Raw genomic sequence first — 20,524 nt, forward strand, 5'->3', positions numbered from 1 at the left:
CATTAAGGCATGTACACCATCTTCTACAATATATATATGGTATGGTGTATATATATATATACATACACACACTAATTGAATATTTCTGGTTTTCACAACATTTATATAACCATCGAAACTGAAGTGCAGACTAATTGCAAAATTTGCCTAAGTTCTGTCTCCTACATCTGTATTTCTTTTCTTTTCTCCTAGACAGTAGTGTGCTGGAGCTAGCTAATAGCAACTTGTGAGAATCAGTTAATTTTTTTTAATTGTTAGCTATTACTTAACATTGTGTTACATACACTTAAAATAAATATGACAGTAAGTACTCCAAACATCATTTTATAATAATCGGACTGCAATTCACTATTATCTATACCACGGAGGTTATTTACATTTATTTTATCATATGTGTACATAATTTCCTAACGACAAGTTTGGTATTATGGCAGTAGTAGCTGGAAAACCAGTGTGGTGGGAGTATTTTCATCAAGGACATCAGCCAAGTCTACAGATTGAGGTGTGACTTATTGTTTTGTTAATTGCATAGATTTAAGAAAGCGCTGAAGAAAATGCCAAGAAAGCAGGTTAAATTTCAAACTGTCTCACTTACATTATGAATAGCACAAATAAATGGAGGAAATATTCTGCTAGAATTTGAAATTTATTATTAAATTAGCAAAGAAGTTCCTCATTGCTACTAATAAGTGAGTGAAGTTCCTACATAGGTTTTCACCGTTTCCCTTTTCCATTACTCATCCTTGCAGTGAATTTGAAAAATATGGAACAGTGCAAGTAAAATAAGAAGTATTTGTAACATTTCATTATTGGTGTATTTCTTTTTACACACAAATTACTTCACAATTAAGATCCACTGTAAATACGGTTTTGAATTTCAACGGTGTATCATGAAGGAGTTCCCTATACTATTAAATATGCTTTTAAAACATGCTTTAATGAAGGACTATAATATAGATTTATTCAAAATTTCTTTGACCAATTCTGAATTCATGTTGTTTGACAGGTAACTGATATATTTTAAATGTAAAATTTATGGCCACATGTATAATCTCTCATTAACCAAGGATATGACCATGAACAGAAAGATGTTTGAAATCTGCATATAAAGGAGAGTTGTTCAAACAGCACAAGTACAACCTAGATGAGGAGCTTAACTGCATTGGTGATGTTGTATGTGCTTTATCCTGCAGTTTTAGTACTTGTGATTCATTTTTGGTTTCCTCTCTAAAAGCCGTCAAAAGACAGCTCATTTTAGCCTGACACAATTATTAATAAATAACAATAAAAGTGAAAATGATGTTGATACTTCCTTTATTAGCATGGCACAGAGCATTACCATTACTGATTTTTAGAACTTGACTCAATACCAAGGGCTTCTCACTGAGACTGGAGGATTTTAAAAGTTGATGCCAAAGCATTACCATAAATCTTACCTACATGTTGCTAAATGTGAATACACACACACACACACACACACACACATACACATATATATATGGGAGATAAGAGAATCAGCAGAAATAATAAAGAATAAAAACAAAATATGGCTTACTTCTTTTCACACAGTGGTGACTGGGCTGAAGCCTAGGATCCACTTGATACTTAAAGCTTTTCAGGTGCTTTCCTCTCCTGGAAATGCCTGCCTCATCCCCCAGCATTTCCTGGAAAAACCTTATTTTTCAAGTGTCAAATGAAGTTCATCTTCTCTGGGAAGCCATGGCCTACAGCCCCCTTCACACACCCCCACCCACACATGCCGCACACAGGGGGCTCATGACCTCTATAAATTTTGTCATAGCTTCCTGTTATGGATTGAATCATGTCCCTCCAAAAGCTGTGTTAAAGTCCTAAACCTTGGTGACTGTGAATGTTACCTCATTTGGATATAGAGTTTTTGCAGCTGCAGTTGAGAGGAAGTCTTGATTCCTAGAATGGGTCCTAATCCAATGACTAGTGCCCATGTAAACTGAGAGAATTTGGGCACAGGCAGACACACAGGGTGATTGCTACATGATAATACAAGTGGCAGAAGTGCTGCATCTGCACTACATTCCAAGGCACATCAAAAACTACCGACAATTCCTGGAAGCTAGAACAAGGCAAGGAACAGTACTCCACCAGAGCCTCCAGAGGAAGCATGGCCTTACCTGCAACTTGATTTCAAGATTCTAGCCTCCAGAACTGGAGAAAATAAAGGTCTGTTGTTATAAGTTACCCAGTTTGGGGGACTTTGATAAGACAACCTGATAAAACCAACACCCCCCTTCACACTTTCTTCCTCATTCATTCACCCAGCAAATTTTACTAAATGACCTCTGTGCCAGTCAGTATGCTTGCTTGTTTTCTTCTTACGCCTCACTAGAGAAACTTTAGCATCACTTTCTCCAGAGCCTGTACAACTGTACTCCCAGAAGAGGTTGCTAATAAATAATTGCTGATTAAATGATTAAATGGCACTCTTGATCTTTCATAGTGAGCTTCTTTTTAAAGTTGCTTTTATCTCCTAGTGAAGAGTCATATTCAAAGAGAATTGCAGACTGGGAGAAAAGGGAGAGGGCTTTTAACGACAATCACAAATCTATCTAAAGTAAACAACAGAATATGTGCATTTTAAACCAACAGATCTTAGATGGTTGTTGTTGTTCTCATCAACTATGCAAATTAAATGCCATTTCTCTTTGATTGTCTGAATGTTCTTCAATTCTTCAACATCAAAGCAGCCAAATGGACTTTTACTGAGCTTAAAGGATATGTTTTGTGAAGGCCAGAGAAACAGTATAGCTTAATGGACAAACTCTGAAGTCTGCTTTGAGTTTGAATTCCTGCTCGGCTACCTCAGATATAATCTTAAAGAGAGATTCAATCTTTCAAGGTCTGTATATCTATAAAATGGGATTAATAATTATATGCATGTGAAGCACATGTGAGAATTCAAAATGATCCTACATGCTTAATACAGTGTCTTAGATTAAGAAACACTCAGTAAAAGTTGATTTATTTATAATGTATTACTCTCATTACCAAAGAGGTCTATAACAGTTATGGTTACAAAGTTTTGTAAGTGTATTAGAAATTCTTATTAAATCAGTAGGATAAAATATGCAAGATCTCAGAAAAGAGGTGATCTCCTTCTTTATTAATATCTACTAGTCACACAGGACCAAGAGAAAGATTACATCTGCCTTCAAGAAGCTGCCAGTCTAATCATCTTGATCACCATATAAAGACCTATTTAATTTTATGTCTCTAATAGCACTAAAACATGCTTCCACCACAAGGAGTTGTCCATGTAGGTACAGAGAGGAATCTGAAAGAATTGCCCATAAAATAACTTACAGTTGTACAGGGAGATAGAAATACAACTGCAGGACTCACTCATCCCCTATTTCCATAGAAAACTATTATAACTCCTTAGCTAAGCACACAAGACACTTTATGTTCTCCCTTCTGTTTATGGGTGTACAAGGAATTGCACTTGGAAGATTTTATTTTATTTCTTTTTAATTCTGCTGGCTCTGTTTCCTTTTTCTCTTTTGCTGCTTTCTTTGAATGCATTTTGTTTACAAAGCTTCATGTATCTCTCTTCCAGTTGCGAAACTATAAATTGTCTTTCTATTCTCTTTGAGGTTAACTTGTATATACTTAAACATGCATTTCTGAAGTTTAATATTGATAGCTGCAATTTCCTGGAAAAATTGAAGAATTTTATAATACTTCAATCTAATTATTCCTATCATTTTAGATATTTTTTCATTTACTATACGTTTTTTCTAATTTTTTGTTATCATCTGGTGAAATCTTTTTTTTTATTAATTTTACATGGTCAATCAATATCATTTAACTCACTTATCTGCTTTCTTTGCTCTTTGCTCATCATTTCTGGCTATACCTCATAACATTTTTCTGGAAGTATTCATTTAGAATTCATTCATTAAATTGAAGTGCTGTAGGTGGGAAATATTCTGTTGTTTGTAAAAAATTATTTTGATTTTATTCTTGTTCTTGAATAGTTTAGCTTGTGAACTTTTTTTTTTTTTTGGAGCACTTTAGAGATCTCACTTACTTGTTGTGGCTTCCATGGTTGTTAAAGTCAAATTTAGGACTATCATTTTATCATAAGTCATCTGACTCTTCTCTGGATTACTGTCAGATATTCTATTTATATTTGGTAAATTGCCATTTCCCTATGTTCTTCCCTATTGTGAATTTCTTTTTATTCTTGTATTTTATTGGGCTTCCTAGAAGGGAAACACCATGTCTTTAATTGATAATGAAAATTATCTACCATTTTCACTTTAGTTGTTATCTCTTTCCCTTTCTCTCCCTTCTCACTTCTGGAATTCCTACAAAATATAAGTTAGAAATTATTTCCATATGGGTAAATTTTACTTTTGATTCATCAATTGACCACATACGCTTCCATATGGACAGGTCTTATTTGATCAGGCAGCTTATAATTTGGTGGCTTCGGAAGGAATATAAATTTGAACCCTAAATCTGAATCAAATCAGTTTCTCATGGGAATTATTATTATTTTTTTCATCTAAGGCCCATGCCAAGACATACACAAAGGTTTCTTTCATTCCCTTTGCTGATTTAACAGATATTTACCTACTTCACCAGTATAGAGAACTGTTGGGAAAATTAAATGATATAATCATAAAAAATCTTGGTAAAATATTGTGTGAATTCCACTTAGACTGAGCCAGGGCCATCCTATTGTCTGCATATACCTCTACAAATTTCAAAGAGGTTGGCAGAATGTATTAAAAGCAAATGGGATTGTGATGAAATTTACTACATATACATTATATACTATGTAAAAAAATCTTGATAATACTAATAATAGTAGCTGTAGTAACAGCAGTGATAATAGTTATAGGCTTTGTTGTTCCTGATTAAGTCACAATAGTGTATTTTTTTATTCCTAAATTAAATACAAAGTCTGACATATATTTAGCAAGTTTTTGTTGAAACTGTTAGAAAATAGTGTATAAATATAAAATATTATAAATCTCTTAAGCAGTGCTTTTAAAAAATATTTATAGCTACATTTTTTCTGCATGTATGTGTGTGTATTTTAAAAAGGCTCATTAGATAACCTGCCCTCTCCATTTTTCCCAAGCTGGAAAAGTAAAGTATGTTTTTGTGCTTCTGGAGAAGGGCAGAGGATTAGTATTTACCACATGGCATTGTGCTTTCTCATTTGCTAGAAGACATAAGGGAGACAATTACATCTGAGGGGATAAGAGTTGGGTAGGGGAGAGTGGTTGCCAAACTTTTACATTTTAACCAGCAGAGAACTATATCAATCAGAATCTTCTTTTAACGTAATCAGAGAAAACTTTTCAGAAAAAATGCACGAAGTTTAGCCGTGCTAAATACTTTGCATAAGTCCTTTTCCACCAATTACCAACTTGCCCATGAAAACAATAGACTAACTTGATGCTGATTAAACTCTTGGGTTATATTTATGAATATGTCTATTTTCAGGTGTGAATAATGATTCTAAAGCCATATGTTCACATTTGTTTGGAGTACAGTATTTGTCTTTGTAGGGTAGTTGTCAATTTGATAACTGGATTTCTTTTGTTCACTGAATTTAGTTAATTTTTATATTAAAAGTATTATGACCACCATCCTTGCAATATATTTTCAATATCTGAGTAATTTTCCCAGATATCACCTTGTTCTAGCCTCAGAAATCTTCAAAGTAGGCATTTCTATTAATTTTCTTTTTTTAAGTTTTGGTAAGAACGTTTTGAGTCCAAAGTATATAGGTAAGTCATCCAAAGACTTACAAGTCCTAATGCATCATATGAATTTCAGGTACATTTCATTTTTGCAACCCTTCTACTTCTGACAACAAATTCATCAAATGAAAACCTATGGGATTCACAGATGGCGAACAACTAATTCAGTCTCAAAGGAATTGGTATTAAAATTGATGAAATATATTTCTATTATAAATGAATTTCCCTTAAGTGATTGGTACAATGACAGAGTACAGGATCCTGGAATAGATGTTGATGTTTTACGAGATAGTATTAGCAATCAGCCCCAAAGTCTTCCTTATCTTTTCTGAAATACTTTAAACTTCATTACTTTCCTAGTGTAATACTTTTTATAAGTTAGATAATTATCTTTTAACTCCTCTATGTTTAAATGCATATCAATGAGTTGAATGAATGTAGTCATAATTGGCATAATAAGTTTTCCTCATTTGCTTTTTCTTGTTATCATTGCAGAGAAGGAAATATCATTAAGCCACTCAACACTTAGCAGATAGGTTCAAATCTGTTTCTGCCTCTTTTTGTTCCTGTTCTTCCCTTATTTACATAGTAATATATCCTTTACCATGATTTTAAAATTGACTTCCTCTCTTCCTGAATAAATCCTGTATGAATCTGCAGAAGATAACACTCCCCACACTAGCAGCCATGGACTTTTAGTGTATGGCCATTAGGTATCTGTGGAATAGAAGGAATTTCCCCTGCCGAGGAAGCCCTGGGGCATCCTATTTTTAGGTTAGAGATTCTTTAAGTATGTCATGACTGAATAAGTAATTAGTTAGAGAGCATATACTTGAATTTTACCTCACATTAAATATTTATGGTGTTCCATTAACCTGGTCTAAGTTGATGGAGACAAACTTGAAGAAACTAATTCCAACACCATTCCCCCATCTGATTTTAATGCCTGTGACTAACTTCTCTTTTGAAAATACAGTTCTGATCCTACTACTTACCTGCTTCCAAACCTCCCGTAGTTCCCTGTTAACCGAGAGAACCAAGTACTTAAAGCACACTCTATGGTCCCCAAACCTTCCAGCAAGGGGTCATCAAAATTCCGTACAGGAAGTTCAAGGGTGGAGCTTTTTTTAACAATTCGTCAAGATATGAACCTACATATCTTTCCTCTCACATCTGTATATAACTTATAAAACAATTCTAGAAATATAGAAATTGCGTTGATTCTAAATATCTCACTTTTCTCATGTCTCTATCACCACTTACACTGTGTTAATTCTGGGTCTTATCATATCTCATTTGATCTATTTCAGGAGCATCCTAACTCGCTTACCTGAATCTTGCTGTTCCAGCTCTAGGGAATCTCTCACTTTACAGACAACAGGATCTCTTTAGCATAAAGATTGATCATGCTCTTCCCCTCCTTATCTTGGCTGTTAGACTAAGACTTGGCATTGACCTATCTGTTTCTCCAGCCTCTTACACAGCCACTCCTCCACTCCCAAGCTTGCTGCTCTTCCAAATCCCATCAGACAACCTGGTCACTGACCTCACTGCTCTTTCATGTGTATAGAATGATCTCCTCTGCTTGTTCACCATTAAAACATCTATCAATTGTTCAAAGTCCTTCTCTGATCATTACTTCATCTTTGAAGTTTACGTTATTGCCTTCTGTCCAGACTGAATTAGCCATCTGTTCCTATGAACTATTTCTATATCCTGAATATTATTTTATCTTTGCTCATATCTCACAGCAACTCACAGCATTAGGATTACTTGTAATTATTAGCCTAGTTTTTCCATCTCATAATAGCTCAAGGCAAGCAAAACCAAAAGTTTGTTCTGAGTACTACTATATACCAGTTATTGTGATGAGGAGTTAGAATAATTAGACAAAAACCATGCCCTTCTTGGCATGATAGACAAGTGATTGTCTTTATTCATCTTTGTTACTCTGAGACAGAGAAAATACCAAGATATAATTGTTAAATGACAAACAGGTAAAGTCACTTGTTAAGTAAATGGATATAGCATCAACCATCAAGAGAATCCAATCTCATTTTTTTAAAAACCAACTTAATTAGTTTTTATTTGATTTGACTGATATTTTCAGAAGTGAAATAGCAAAGAAAGTCAATGCCATCTCCAGGCCAAACTACTGAAGGAGAGAGAATCGCCCATGCAAAAACTGAAATGTGCTCTTAGATATGAAAGGCAAACCGGCAGACATGCCTCAGGGCATCTTACCCATCCCACATGGAGCTCTCAGATGTGAGTTCACATAATTCTACAGACTCTATCATAGCCATGTCTAGACTTGCCTTGAGTGGCTCCAATAATAACAAATCCCTCACCTCCCATGAAAAGTTGTTCCATTAACAATTGTAAATTTTTTCAGCAACTGAAACAAAATATTGTGCATGTACATAGAAATTCAGGAACAACTTGCTGTTTCACATTTATTGATAAAATTGACTATTCTTTTTTTTTAAGGGTATCTCCAATATTCTATTTACTTAATTAATTAATTGATTTTGCTTTTTAGGGCCACACCCACAGCATATGGAAGTTTCCAGACTAGGGGTCTAATCAAAGCTACAGCTGCCAGACTACACCACAGCCACAGCAATGCAGGATCTGAGCCACTTCTGCAACATACAACCACAGCTCATGGCAATGCCAGACCCTTAATCCACTGAGCAAGCCCAGAGATTGAACCCACATCCTCATGAATCCTAGTCGGGGTCATTAATCACTGAGCCATGAAGGGAACTCCAGATCTCCAATATTCTAAATGACAAGGAAAGAAGGCATTTCTTCTGTTTTTGATAGGATAATAAGATAGTGGGGGAAATGAAGTTCATCTACTTCAACGTTATTGTTTTACAGACGGCGTATTGAAGTTCAGGGAAGAGAAGAACTTATCCAAGCCGAGCTGGCTGTTTAGTTGATAGGACAACTCAAATCTAGACCTCTTTAATCTCAGAGATCCCCTTTCCACTGTGCCATCTTCTCCCAGAGCTTTATCTGGACAACATTTTATCTCTTTTTTTTTTTGTCTTTACTATATGGTCTCCATATTTTAAAAGTGCATGTATAGAGAGATATCATATACAGTTAAAGATAGATTATTTTATAATTGCTTGTGTGGCAAAACAAAATTCAACAGTGTTAATGCATTCACATGTCCCGTGTCCTCGGTCCCTGTCCCCCTCTAGCCTGATGGAGGCACACCATGAGCAGCAATTTAGTCTTTCTCATCACCCTGAAAAGAATGTTTCTCTTTCTGCCCAGTTCTTAAGGAACTTTGTGATGTGCATTTACACAATGGGTTTGGAAGGAAAGACTCTGAATCTGAAAAGAAATATGAAAGGAATGCAATTACACTAATCTACAAGCATCCAGAGAGAGGGGAGAAGAGGCTGTAAGATGCCTTTCAAGAGAAGAGGGACTTTTGGTGGTGGATGGTGAGAATGGAGAGATGTCAAAGGAGGCACCAAACGGTTCTCGCTAAATGCAAGAGGTTTAAAAAGGAGGAGCTATCTGGGGTCCTGGCTTAAACCCCCTTTATTGCCTTTTTTTTTTTTTTAGGGCCACACCCACAGCATATGGAAGATCTCAGGCTAAGGGTTGAATCAGAGCTGCAGATGCTGGCTTATGCCACAGCCACAGCAACGCAGTTTCTGAGCCATGTCTGTGACCTACACCATAGCTCATGGCCAGATTCCTGACCCACTGAGTGAGGCCAGGGATTGAACCTGCATCCTTATGGATACTAGTTGGGTTTCTTACTGCTGAGCCATGACCGGAACTCCTGTAAACCCCCTTTATAATCTACTAAGAAAGAATTTAATCACTGAGTGAAATTTTATTATTATCTTTATTACTGTTAGATGCGGACCTGCAATAAAACTTGTGGTTTTCTTTGGGCTAAAGTAGATAAACAAAAATTTCTTGCACAAGTAGGTTAAAGGCATTTAAGAACACTAAATAGTTCTAGAAGCATTTGTCAAATGATGACTCGGTTTTATATGGCCAATGATCTTGGAATAGATTTGTACATTTTATAAGGTTTGTAAAAACAACAACAAAATAATAACTGGCAAGCAAATCCTAAAATATTTACACTCTGGTCCTTTGACGAAAATGTTCCTGACTCCTGCTTTAAACAAAGAGCAAAGAAGGTCCTTTTAAAGGCTTCTAAGTATTTGGATTTCAAGCTATCCCCTGAAAAAGAGACAGAACATTTGCCAGATGTAGGGAATTGAGATTTGAGTAGCCAACCTGTGACTGTAACTGAAGTAAGAGAGGCAGGGGTGGGGGAGAGAGTCTAGGAGACAAATGCAGTTATTATGAGAGCTCTAAAACTATTCACAAGAGGGTACAGGCTAAGGAGAGAAGATCTAACATGAAATGCTTTCTAAATTTAGGATACATTTCTCCAATAAGGATTGTGTTAATTCTGTTAACGTAAAAGGGCCACCCAAGCTTTGGAGTTTAAGTTTGAACAAGTCACATAACTTCAAATAAACATTAGTTTCCTCATTCATAAAATGGAACTCAAATGGATAGCTCTTTGATAGCATTGCTGTGATAATTAAATTAGGTAACCTGTATTGAATACCAATCTTTCATATTACCTGGCATAGACAGAGTGAAAAATAGAAATGATACAAATTTAGACATTTATTTTTTGTGTATGACTTAAAAAAAAAAAAAGGTCAGTTATCACATCCTCCAGAGAGAGATAGTTGAGAAGAAACTTCTGAGTCATTGTAATGCCCTGATAATAAGGCATTTAGTTTCTTCCCAAGGTAGACTCAGACGTCCAGGTGGAATAGAAGGGCAATCCCTATCCACTTATTTCTTTTCTATGGAAAAAATAAAAGTCTTTCAATGCCCTTCTGACAGCTTGGAGCAGTCACTGAGCTGCTCATATCTGGTTTATTATGCCTGCAGAATACATGTTATCATGTTATGGTTACTCTGGTATTTGGCTGGGGAAGGAGAATATGCTTTCAAGCAGGAACTAGGGACAATATTAATTCTAATAAGTAATTATTACTGCCATTACCATCAGTGTAAGTAATGAAAGAATATATATAATTGTTTTAAACACCTTGCTCTTCATTTCTTACAGCTACAGCCTAATGTTAATTAGTACCTAAACTGCACAGAGTCCCCCAAATGACAGGGGCTCAATATGGAATTAGTATGTCTGGTGTTTACTGGACATGGCTAAAACAAATAAACCAACACAGACTGAAAGATGAATAGTTTATATTAAAAGATTTATTGAAGCCTCACTCTGACCTTCACAATGTCTTATCCAGGGGTCACTTAATAATTTTCTTTTTAATGAATGAGTAAATTAATGTTATTCCAGTCCTGTGAGAGAGATGATCTGGATATCTTGTAGCATTCTATTTTATTAATACCTATATCTAAGGAAAAACTGAAATAGGATTTGTTACGCCAAATCTCTGACAGCACAACATTATTTATACTGGTAGGTACGGGTAAGTAAGTGAGTTAATGTTGCAATATTTTTAAAATCCAGCTGTTTCCCAAGCAGGAAAATAACTGGCTGTTGTAAATGATCAATTGTAAAAAGGTCCAAGCTTTGCAAATTTCCACACAAGATATTCAGTGAAGCTCTCCACTTACCTAAGGAAGCTCACTCTAGTAACGAACCTATGGGACTGACAGCTTCAGTTTCATGCTAAGAGATATGTTTTCCTTACCCTAGAGTGTCACAAAATTGGAAATGTCACAACTCTTGGGGGCATGTGAAAAAAATGCATGTTATATCACATCTGTTTTTCACTTGATCCCAATGGACCTGATATTTCTCCAAATTGCTATTTCGAAAAACCAATTTAATTTGATTGAGATATGAACATAAACTTATAAGCCAAGTAGAATACTTGCTTTAAGGTTAAAATGAGAAACATTTCTTCATTTTGTGGTTGCTAAGAAGTGCTTCTAGAAGTATTGTTCTCTTTTTAAAAATCTCTTTACTCTTACTGATGAACTCTGACTCCTCTCTATAAGGTCTACTTCAAGAAACATCCCAAGATTGCACCCCAAATATATATTTTTCCCTTTTCTGAAAACTTAGTTCAGGTATAACCTGGAAGGGTAAGTAATGGACAGATGAAAATTTAGAAATGAATGAAATAAATGAATACTTGAGGCACGCTCTGTTTCCTCATAATTGTGTGGCCTTAAGTTATTTAACCATTCTGAGACTCCATTTCTTCATAAGAAAAATGAAAATAAAGAGTGGCCAGGGAGTTTCCGTTGTGGCACAGCAGAAACTAATCCAACAAGTATCCATGAGGAGGTGGGTTCGATCCCTGGCCTTGCTCAGTGGATCAGGGATCTGACACTGCTGTAACCTGTAGTGTAGGTTGTATATGCACTCAGTCTCAAGTTCTTGTGACTGTGGTGTAGGCGGCAGCTGTAGCTCTGACCCCTAGTCTGGGAACCTCCATATGCTACAGGCACAGCCCTAGAAAGAAAAAAAGAGAGAGAGAGAGAGAAGGAAAAGGAAAGAAGGAGAGGTGAAGGCAAATTAAGTCTTGGATGATGGAAAAGATAACTGTTATAGGTCCCTTTCTGTTTGATAATGATGTGGTTCAATGTTTTTCAACATTTTCTATGTATCAGTCCTCTTCACGTATCCTAAAGTTTAAAGAATCTGAAAAGCAAGGTTTTCCTTATCAGGACATCAAAAATCACTCCAAATGCAAGGTCCCTAAAGCACACCAGGGCTGTGTTGAAGGGAAATGTTGCCATTCGAAAGGAAGATGGAATATATCCCAATCCATCAACCCTCTGATCATCTCCACATTCTCCCCCATCTCCCCAGAGGGAGGCGTCAGATTAGATTTAGCACAATCTATTCGGCAGAAGGGCTGTGTGTGTACTGATAAGCACACTGAGCTGCGGGAGAGCATTGTCTGTGGCTTTTCCCTGGAGCGCTGGCTATTTATTTCACTTCTACCCCAATCGCACAAAGACATTTACTACATTTCTCTTGATGCTGTCACAGGATCCCTTTGAAAAGCACTGTTTGCGGCAGGCTGAAAAGGCTGGCAAAGGAGGAGGCCTTGTGACTAGCTCATACGGCTGCATTGGCATGTGTGGGATTTCTTGGGGAAAATTACGCCTTCGCTGAGCAATTAAAATCCATCTGGTTATTCTGCCAGCTGAAGAATGCACTGAATCCAGTGCCAACTACTATCAGGTGTGGATGTCTCAAATTTCCTTTGAATGAGATGTTGGGAACTTTCATCCCACAATGATACATCCCTTATGAAATGTAGTTAAAAATACAGAATAGGATAAGAAGGTCGTAGAATCCCAGACTAGTTTAGCAGGGGTCCTTTACTGTTTTTATACCATTAGCCAATGGACTCCTTTCTCAAAATAACACTTTAAGGGCATAAGATAAACACCTAGAGTTACAAAGAACTAATTCTATTGGAAAAAATTATAAATATGTATTAGTGTTTCAGTAATAAGTTTAAGCAGCAGATTTGCTAGCTAGTGCAATTTGAAAATGCACAGCATCAATGATATCTCAGGATATATGTTGCATCTTTAATATGATAAAAACATTTTTATTTCTATTGGTGATAAAGTCAGAGGAATACCTAACACTGATGATTTGTTGCTTGTAGTTATAAATCATTAGAGATGAATGAATTTCTCCATTTAAATACATAGCCCTCGACTTATATATATCTAGTGGTGGGAAAAACTTCGATACCAGAGTGAAAATTGAGTGATGTCACATCTAAATGTGTGATCCAGGCAAGTACTTTTAATAACTGTGAGTCACCGTTTCCTCAACTTTATTTACAGGGAGTTCAGTGAAAATGAAATGGCGTAATGCTAATGGCTAATATTTATTGAGCACTTACCAGTGATAGACACTGTGCTAATTGATTTATAGACATTAACTCATGTAATGTAAAAGAGGATCATTTGGTGTAATTCAAAATTGTATCCAAGTATATCTATAAGGTTTCCACATAAAACTAGAAACCTTAGAAAGTAGCCTAGACCTTGAATTTGGAAGACTTTAGAGCCTACAGAAATTCCTCCCAGTCACTTGTGGACATTATACTGACTGTTATACTGGTATTATTTTTAACAAGGGAAAGGAGGTCTATTCCAAACTCTTCCTTTTTGGCTGCCATTCTGAGGATTGAAGGGACTCACCACTGGGGGGGAAAAAAAAAAAAAAAGCCATTCTCAGATTCTGGCCTAAACTACTGTTCTTGTCCCCTCTTTCAGTACAATTTTAGGGAGATTGCAGTAGGGATAATCACCAAAATATCTAACCACAGAAGACGGTGGTAGAAAGATCCTGAACGCACCTCCTCTCAAGGATGCAGCAGATATACAGCTAAATGTACAGCAATTTCTCCAAAACAAACCTGAGAAACTAGCTGAAGATCTTCTCTACAACAAAGAGTTAAAAGGCCCACATCCAAATGGGTAGGAAAGGCAGAGATATGTGTAAAAAACTCATACGCAGCACAGTGATCCACAAAGGACAAGGATATTAAATATATATTAATGTCATATATACATACATATATCATACTCATATATATATATATATGATAAAGTATCAATCACATACGTAAATGGAGCTTCTCCCTGAGAAGCTGAGAAGCAAGAGGTACATACTTCACACTAGGTATAGCAAACTTTGGGGCCAGCACCAGAGAAAAGAGCGGCCAAGTGGCTGGCTTTGAAAATTAACAGGGTTTATGTTTAGGAGAAATATAGGGCTGTGGAGAACAAAGACTCTACTCTTAGAGCCTCACACGCAGACACACTTGCTCCAGGACCTAGGAAAAAAGCAACGGTTTGAAAAGAGCCTAGACCATATGCGAAGGAGGTTTACTGTTAATCTTAAAGTATATGCCAGAGTGCCAGAAGTCTTTGGAGTCTCTCTCTGGGAATGGGATGGCATTTTTACCAGTTCCTTTTACATTGTTGGTGCCAGCTCTGGAAGGTACCATTTTTGCACTGTCCATATAACCTGCTAACTGCAGCAAGTGGGCAGCACCATCCCTCCATGCCACAACAGATGCAGCAAGCAAGCACCCCCACCACTGCCAAGCTCTTCTCCCAGCCCCCTCTCCCAGAAACAATGGGCATGTGCACCCTACACAGGGGATATTCACAAAGCAGCAGGCTCAAGTCACTAAGGAGGGTTGCATTTCAGAACTGCATTCATCTGAAATGATCAAAGAGATAGCCTGATGGATAAATAAGAATAACTAGGGCAAGATTAAATGAGAAGGCTCTTCTGTATAAACTTACTCCTTCAAGAAAAGGAGAGATAGCTGTTTCACATAATATACAGAAAGAAAAAAAAAAAAAGGCGGAGAGAGTCAAACAAAATGAGAAAACAGAAGACAATTTTCCAAATTAAAAAAAAAAAAAAACCTTGAAGGAATAGAGATAGTATCTTAGTATCTTACCTGATAAAGGGTTCAAAGAAATGGTCCTAAAGATGCTCAATGAACTTGGTGGAAGAATCAATGAACACAGTGAAAACTTCAAAAAAGAGACTGGAAACATGAGAAAGTAAACACGATTCATGGATATGAAGAATATAATAACTGAAAAATACACTTGAGGGAAGCAACAGCAGATTAGATGACACAGAAGATCAGATCTGTGAGTTGAAGGATAGTGTAGTAGAAACTACACAAAAGAACAGCAAAAAGAAAAAGAATTAAAAAAATAAAGGACAGCTCAAGGGACCTGTGAGGCAACATCAAATGAACTTATATCCATATTATAGGGGTCTCAGAAGAATAAAACAAAAACAGAAAAGGAGTAGAAAACTTATTTGAAGAAACGACGCATAAAAACTTGTCTAACCTGTGGGAAAAAAGTGATATCCTGGTCTAAGAACTGAAGAAAGTTTCAATCAAGATAACCCAAAGAGATCTACCAGAAAGATCCTTGTAAATTAAAATGTCACAAATGAAGATAAACTTAAAGCAGCAAAGTAAGCTATTTACATAGAGGGGAACCCTCATAAAAATATCAGCTTATTTTTCAGCAGAGATTTGCAGGCAAAAAGGGAGTGGCATGAAAAAACCCAACAACAACAACAAAAACAACTCCCAACCAAGATTATTCTACTCAGCAAGGTTATTCAGAATGAAGCAGAGGTAGTTTTCCAGATAAGAAAAAGTTAAGTAGTTTATCATCACTAAACTGACCTTACGGGAAATACTAAAGCAAATTCTTTAACCTGAAAAGAAAAGGTTGCAGCTAGAGAAAAGGAAGAGAAAACTGTAAAAGAAAAACATTGCACTGATAAAGGCAAATATATTGTAAAGATAGTGGATCAATCACTTACAAAGTTAATATAGAGGTTAAAATACAAAAGCGGTAAAATCAACCATAACTTCAATAATTATTTTAAAAATATACAAAATAAAAAGTTGTAAAATGTGAAGTTAAAATCTCATAAAATATGGGGAAGCATAGTGAATCTTACTGAACGTTAAGTAACTTACTTAGAGTAGACAGCTACTATATAGGTTGTTATTCTGAACCTCGTGGTAACCACACCAAAAACCTATAACAAATATACAAAAATAATAAGAAAGGAATATAGACTTTAAAGAGAGTAATAAAACCACAAAGGAGAAAATTTAAAAAAAAAAGAAAAAAGAAAAATAAGAAGGGAATAGAAAATAACTGCACAAAACCCGCAGAAAACAACAAATGAAATGACAAAAAAATACCTGTCAAGAATTATTTTAACTGTAAATGGACTAAATTCTCCAATCAAAAGATAAAAGGAGGCAAGTTGAATAAAAATACAAGACTTACTTCAGACACACACACTTCAGATCTAAAGACTGAAAGTGCAAAGTTGTTTGAAAAAGATATTCTATGCTATGAAAATGAAAAAGACAATGGTAAGATAGGGAATTCCGGTTGTGGCACAGTGGAAATGAATCTGACTAGTATCCATGAGGATGCGGGTTTGATCACTGGCCTGGCTCAGTGGGTCTGAGATCTAGTATTGTGCTGAGGTATGGTGTGGGTCACAGACTCTGCTCAGATCCCGTGTTGCTGTGGCTATGGTGTAGGCTGGCAGGTACAGCTCCGATTTGACCCATAGCCTGGGAACCTCCATATGCGCAGGTGCAGCCCTAAAAAGACAAAAGACAAAAAAAAAGGTAAGATAGCAATACTTATATCAGGCAAAATAGATGTTAGGGCAAAGACTGTAGCAGAGGACAAAGAAGGCACTACAAAATATTTAAGGGGTCAAGTCAACAAGAAGATATAAAACTTGTGAATATTCATGCATCTAACATAGGAGCACCCAAAGTACATAAAATAAAAATTAACAGACAGAAAGGGAGAAATTGATAGGAATACAATAATAGTAAGGGACTTTAATACCTCATTTGCATTAATGGACAGATTGTCCACACAGAAAATTAACAAGAAAACATTGGCTTTAAATATATAGACACTTTGTACCTCAACATAATAAAAAATGTATATGCAAAGCCACAGCTAATATCATAATGATGAAGAGCTTAAAGCTTTTCCTCTTAGATCTGGAAGAGGACAAGGATATACACTCTTGCCACTCTTATTCAATATACCATTGGAACTGTTAGCTGCAGTCATCAGGCAAAAAAAGTAAATTAAAAAAAAAAATCCAAGCTGGAAATGGAGAAGTAAAATATCACTATTTGCAGATGACATTATAAACAGAAAACTCTTAAGATTTCACCCAAAAACTGTTAGAATAAATGAATTATGTAAAGATGTAGGATAGAAAGTTAATATATAGAAATCTTTTGTGATTCTATATGGTAATTAAAAAAATTAGAAAGAGATTTTTTTTTAAATTCCATTGAAAATTGCATTAACAAGAGTAGAAAATCTATTTCTTTTTTTTTTTTTTGGCCATGCCCATGGCATATGGGATTTCCCAGACTGGGGACTGAACCCATGCTACAGTAGTGACCCAATCCTCTGTAGTGACAATGCTGGATCCTTAACACACTGTGTCACCAGGGAAATCCAGAATAAAATATCTAGAAAAATCTCAAGTGAAAGTTCTATACTCTGAAAGCTATAATACATTGGTGAAAGATACTAAAGAAAACATAAATGAGAAGATAAAACATGTTTGTGGATTGAAAAATTATCATTGTTAAAGTGTCCATACTACCCAAAGTAATTGACTGGGTAATTATGCTGCACAGGAGAAACTGACAAAACACTGTATATGAACTATACTTTAATAAACAAAATAAATTTTCTTAAAACAATATAAAGGAATTTTCACAGAAACAGAAAAAAATACTAGGATATATATAAAACACAAATGACCCCAAATAGTTGTAATAATATTGAGAAAGAATAATAAAGTAGGACATATTGCTCCCTCTGATTTCAAAAATACTACAAAGCTATCATAATCAAAATAGTATAGTACTGGCACAAAAACAGACACATAGATCAAGGGAACATAATAGAGAGTTCAGAAATAAATACACATATACAGTCAGTTAATCTTTGACAAAGGAGACAAGAATATAAAATGGAGAAGTAAATATAATGAGAATTGAAGATACTAAGTCTTTAATAAATGGTGTTGGGAAAACCGGACAGCTACACACAAAAGAGTGAAACTGGAACATTTTCTTATACCACATACAAAACTTAAATCAAAATGGATTTTATACTTAAATGTAAGTCCTGAAACCTTAAAACACCTAGAAGAAAACATAGGCAGCAAGCTCTGATATTGATCTCAGCAATGTTTTTTTTGGACATGTCTCCTTAGGCAATGGTGACAAAAGCAAAAATAAACAAATGGCACTATATCAAACTAAGAAGCTTCTGCACAGTAAATATAGCCATCACAAAGACTGATGAAAAGGTAACCTATTGACTAGGAGGAGGCATTTACAAATCATATATCTGATATTGGGTTAATATTCAGTGTATACAAATAATTCACACAATTCAATACCAAACAAATAATTTGATTAAGAAATGGGCAGAAGACCTGAATAGACCTTTTTTCCAAAGAAGACATACAGATATCCAATAGATACATGAAAAGATGTTCAACATCACTGATTATTAGGGAAATTCTAATCACAACCAAAATGAGGTATCACCACACATCTAGAATGGCTATAATACAAAAGACAAGAAATCAATGTGTAAGGAAGGATTTAGATAAAAAGGAAACTTCATGTACTGTTGGTGGAAATGTAAATTGATATAGCCAGAATGGAAAATGATATGGAGGCACCTCAAAAAACTAAAATAGAACTATCATATGATCCAATTCTGGGTATTTATCTGAAGAAAATGAAAACACTAATTTGAAATTATATATGCACCTGTACCTTTTTTATAGCATTGTACACATTAGCAAAGATGACGGAAGCAAACTAAGTGTTCATCATAAACGACTGGACAAAGAAGAAATGGTCTATGTATATGATGGAATATGACACAGTCATGAAAAGGAATGCAATCTTGCTTTTTGTGATAACATGGATGACCTGAGAGGAGTTATTCTACATGATGTAATTCAGGTAGAGAAAGACAAATACCATATGATTTCATGTAAAATCTGGAAAACAACAAATGTAAACAAACCAAACAAATTCAGACCCAAAGAGTACCACCTGGTGGTTGCCAGAAAGAAGGGCTGAGGAACGGGAGAAATGGGTGAAGAAAATCAAGACATACAAACATTCAGTTAAAAATTAGTAATAAAGGTGTTCCCATGGTGGCACAGCAGTTAACAAATCCAACTAGGAACCATGAGGTTGCAGGTTCGATCCCTGGCCTTGCTCTGTGGGTTAAGGATCCAGCGTTGTGGTGAGATGTGGTGTGATTGAAGACGTGGCTTGGATCCTGCATTGCTGTGGCTCTGGCATAGGCTCCCATTAGACCCCTAGCCTGGGAACCTCCATATGCTGCGGGAGCAGTCTTAGAAAAGGCAAAAAGACAAATAAAAAATTAGTAATGAAGATGTAAAATATAGCATATGGAATAGAGTCAATGATATTTATTAACCGTCTAGATGATAACTGGATTTATCACAGTGATCATTTATGTATATAAATATCAAGTCAATCTGTTGTTCACCTGAAACTAATGCAATCTTGGATGTCAATTACACTTCAATTAAAAAAAACAAATCTAACCACTTAGGCAGAAACTAGTTACTAAGGACTGCTGACCATTCTGAAGGATGCTAGTAGTTAGCAAAGGTCTTTCTACTTTTACAAAATCATTCTACCAGTGTTTATAAAGTTTTAGAGGATGGAAAAAGAAGGAAAGGCCCACATTATTTTAACGAAGTAAGTATACTTTGAGAGCAAGCCCAACAATGACTGTCTTAAGGGATTTTATGTATACAGGTATGCATCAATATTTAAGAAATTCATAATTATGCAAATGTTTCACACAATGCTAAAAAGTATTTGAATGTTTTAAAAATAAATAAGAAATACATCATTAATAAGCCCACAAATTACAAGTGTTGGAGGGGATGTGGAGAAAAGGGAGCCCTCCTGCACTGTTGGTAGAAATGTAAGTTGGTACAACCACTATGGAGAACAGTATGGAGGTATCTTAGGAAACTATACATAGGACTACCATATGATCCAGCAACCCCATTCTTGGGCATATATCCAGACAAAACTCTACTTAAAAAAGACACATGC

This window comes from Phacochoerus africanus, chromosome 11 (genome assembly GCF_016906955.1).
Source record: "Phacochoerus africanus isolate WHEZ1 chromosome 11, ROS_Pafr_v1, whole genome shotgun sequence".
Lineage (NCBI taxonomy): Eukaryota > Metazoa > Chordata > Mammalia > Artiodactyla > Suidae > Phacochoerus > Phacochoerus africanus.